Raw genomic sequence first — 4,473 nt, forward strand, 5'->3', positions numbered from 1 at the left:
ACAGAGGTCATCCAATCACCCAACTGACTCAGTATGCTTAGCTGTTCAAGCCTTAGGTACTTTTTAACTCTTCAGTTTTGTAGATAAATATCCTTTCAGTAAAGGAAGTTGTAATGTCCTTCTAGGTCATCTTTTTCTTATTTGTGTTATTTATGCTTGATATATTTCCTATTTCTACCCCAAGTCATTTATGACTTTCTGGGATTGGTAGTTTATTCATTAGGTGGTTTTTTTATAGTTATTTCCCAATTTAGGACCTTTTGAAAATAAAAAAATGGTCTTTGGACAAAATTTCAGGTAAACTCCCTCATTTTCTAATTTTGATGATTTCATTATCTTTGAATTGAAAATTGGCTAAGAGGACTCTTGGTTTGAGTCTTGAGTTTTTTGGACTCATTTTGGGCTAGTTCTCATATTTTGGAAAAAATAAAACTAAATATTGAACCCAGTTTTTGTTGAAACAATATCTGTTGAATGTTTTGATGGTTGTATTGAATATGGAATGAAATGTTAGGTAAGTTATATAGTTTTTTCTATTCATGGGATTGCAAACATCTCTTGATGACTCGTTTGGAGAATTTAAAAATCAGAAAAGTTGCTGGTGCATAGTGCATGGAAAAAGGCCAGATCATTCATCTTTATTATAGAGAGGGTCCACATATTCATGAGAGCCTATAGATCTTGGTCATTGTAGTATGAGGATGGGACTCGCAGTCACTACGATGGAGGGTTGTATGATCGGGCCTCCTTATTCATCACGGACATGTGGCTATGCAACCATAATTATGATGGTCACATTAGTAGGGCCTGTAATTGAAACTAACAGTTCTCGTGAAAGAGATGAGGAAATTCCTACTTGTATACAATCATTGATCTTGGTTTTCAGCTCACATTCTAAGTCTAAAAACACCATTAGAGAGGTAGAGAATCTTAGAAATAGTGTGCGAATTGATTATTGAAGATGAGTTCAAGTTGGAAATGTTCTAGTGACTTTTTCCTCATCATTTTCTCATAAGTTCTCAGTTTAAATTCTATATAATCCCCATTTGTATTTTTATTTATTTGAATTATTAGGACTATTTTGGGGTTGTTTTGTGACACAAATTATCCTCAATTTTGGGGTAAATGATTTTTGAGCGTAGAGGGATATTGTGACAGCTTTAATTTTTTGATTCTACAAGTGGACCACATAGGAATTTTTAAGCTCATTTTGTAAATTTGCAATATGGATACAATATTCTAGTATTGATATGTAGATTACTATGTTGATAGCGTGGCAGCAGTCGGAGGCTATTTAAAAAGGAAAAGCTCTATTTAAAGTCTCTTGTTTGCTTTCAGCGTCGTCGAGGAAGGCCAGGCTTACCTTATCCGTAGTCCTTAATTTATTACTATTCTAGTATGATATTTTGTTAGTTATGGGTGAGTTATTACTTAGACCATTATTTAGCTATTTTTTCTTGCATATTTTAGATGATTAGGGGCCTTTGTGGGTATGAATTTGTCATTGTGCTCCCTCATGTGAACCGATAATTATCCTTCAGGATAGCTCTTAGCATATGTAGCCCCTTGGTAGGGATTGAGAAGCCTCAATCTAGGTTTGGGTAGGTGTTTACCTTAGGTTACATACTCATGATTTGTAGTGGACCCCGCCACCTCTTTTTTGATAGGGTACATAGAATAGCATACCGTTAGACCCTAAATGATCACATAAACTACTTTCTTAGGCCATTTTTAGGTATTGGACCTTAAACCATATCTTTCTTGCTTAATAATTAATTTTGATTATCCTTAGAATAACCTGGCCACCTAATATTGGAATTTACAATTAAATGGACTTTTGATGTATAATAACTATGGAATATCACCACTCTTAGCTTGTATAGTAGTTTTAGTTTGAGTTTGCACATGGAAGATTGATATTCTTTATTAGATCTGGTTTGAGTCTGGTATTCATCATATTATTGTTATCTATATATTTTGATTTGAATCTTGTTTTTGCTATTATGATATTATTCACAAGTTTTGCTTTGAGTCTCGCATTTATTATCTTTACTATTACTAATCTTTTAACGGATCATATTTGTGTGTAGATGTTTTACCAATATGGACCTTGATATATCCTTGTGGTATAGGTAATTGACTAGATTTTTTTATGTGAGTAATAAAAGTATAAATAGGATTGAAGGTACTACCCATTTACTTTACTGTGACATGATCAAGTTAACGTCGATGCAACTATTTTAACTTAGGATTATAAGGTGCTATTTGAGAGTAAGGCTCATAGTGACATAGTGTATATAAGTTTTAGGTTAAAATAAATGCATTAAGATATTGAAATGGAATAAAATATTATGGTGCTTGTTTGACTTAATCAAGCTAGTAGCGAGTAACCTACATGAGCTATATAGATCTAGTTAAAAAGGGCCATGGATAATGGGTCAAATTTAGGCCTATGTTAATGGACTCATTTGAGTCCCACACTGATTAAAAGAAAATGAAAATGAAAAAAATATTCCAACACCCTAATTTACCAAGGACCAAGGTAATTAAGAACAAGCAAGAATAAAGGAAGTAGGTGCATCATGTACTTTGACCATTTGAACAACTTGATATAACCAAGTAGGTGCATCACCTACTTTCATTTATCGACCAACTTAAAGAACCATGTAGTTCCATGATATACTAATAGTTTTCACCATCTTATTAGGCCAAATACTAAGACTTTTCACAATCTTATTGTGCCAAATACACCATCACCCATTTTGAAATTTTGGCTCGAACTAAATGTAAAAAAAAGGGAATAATGAGCAATCAAGGCCCAATAAGTTCAAGTTCACAAAGGCCCATGTTAAATAGTCAGGTAGATACATCACCAATTTGACAAATTATGGCCAATAAAGTTAGACAAGAGAATCTCCCTTTAAAGGGGTTATAATATTCTCATTCGGCTAATTTTAATTCTCAAGAAAAATCAGGAGTCCAATAGTTTTCTTTTGTTCTCTCTTTGTTTCAATAGGAGCCCTACAAATCCTATTAGGATTCTTGGTATTCCCTTTCCTTCCAAGATAATGGTAAGAGTATTTTACGAGGATAGCTTAATGAGACTATAGGAATTATGTTCTCAATTTTAAATCATAGGATAACCCTCTACTTTGGTAGTCCTATTTTACTTGGTTATTAAGAGATTTTCTCTTCTCCGTTGGTTTTTGTTTGAAGGAATCAAGATATTGAAAAGATAGAATTTAACAGAAAAAACTAAAACAAAATAGGGTAAGTCTACTACCCATTTCCCCCCTTCCAATATACATATTTGGGATAGAGAATTTGTTGCGTCTAACCACACATACAAGTGTATGTGGTCATGCAAATAAAAAAGTGGCCCTTTCAAGCCAAACATCGATCGCACTAAGGGTTGTACTTAGCAAGAGATCCAAATCTAGAGTTACTAAAGATATAAAATAAATGTAACTTGTAACCAAAAGAGAGCTTCAATTTTGGTAATATTAAATCAAAACTAAAGAATAACGAGTATATAAAGTGTTTGAAACAGTAATAAGGAGGAATCCAGGGTCAAGGCAATTTGAACAAGCCTACAAGGCTATACAATCTCGTTGATTAGGTTGACTATCTTGGCTGTTGTTTCACAGAATTGATAACATGATTATGGTCTTTCGAGCCTCTAATCGTCTATTTAAATTTTCCCCACAACTACATCATTGAGCTAGGATATAAGAACTTATTCAAACGTATTCACATGTTATCCCGTATTTGAACCAAATTAGGCAAATTAGGTGTATTCCTATCCAAAATACGAGTCCTATTTTTAATTAATCAAAAAGACAAGAACCCACTCCATATGTTCGACGTTCTAATATAATGTTCTTCCTTCTAGGCTATATATTCTAAAGGTTGGGATTCAATAGATACTAATCATAAGAACATATGAATAACAAAATATGATAATCTACTTTAATCCAACTTAATTGAACCCTAAGTGATCATATTCATAGACTCAAACCTAGAAAAAGGGTTTTAATATAAACATAATCTACTTTACAATCACCAAATTAATGTAGTTCATACAAGAAGTAAGCAAGTAAATAAGAAGAATAAAAATCCTGTTTGGATCCTTTTTCGTGTATTTTCTCACCCCAATCACTCAAAATTAATTCCATAAAATAAAATAAGTGTCCTATTTATAATAGAATGTCAAAAGCTATTGATAACACCCTTCCATGCCACACCCTTATCGCATCGATCAAATGGCGTGGCACGCCCTTATTATGGTTCACCACTATTTCTTGCCAAGCAATTTTTCTCCCACTCCGTACCACACCCTTATTGCTTGGGTCAGCTTCTATGGGACAAAGCTATGTTTCATACTATCATTTCCCTATGTTGTATAGTCTTTCCATGTTGCTTCATGTCCTATTCTTTGTAGTTGGAATATGTCCATTACTTTGTAGATGTTGG

The sequence above is a fragment of the Capsicum annuum genome, chromosome 7 (assembly GCF_002878395.1).
Source record: "Capsicum annuum cultivar UCD-10X-F1 chromosome 7, UCD10Xv1.1, whole genome shotgun sequence".
NCBI lineage: Eukaryota > Viridiplantae > Streptophyta > Magnoliopsida > Solanales > Solanaceae > Capsicum > Capsicum annuum.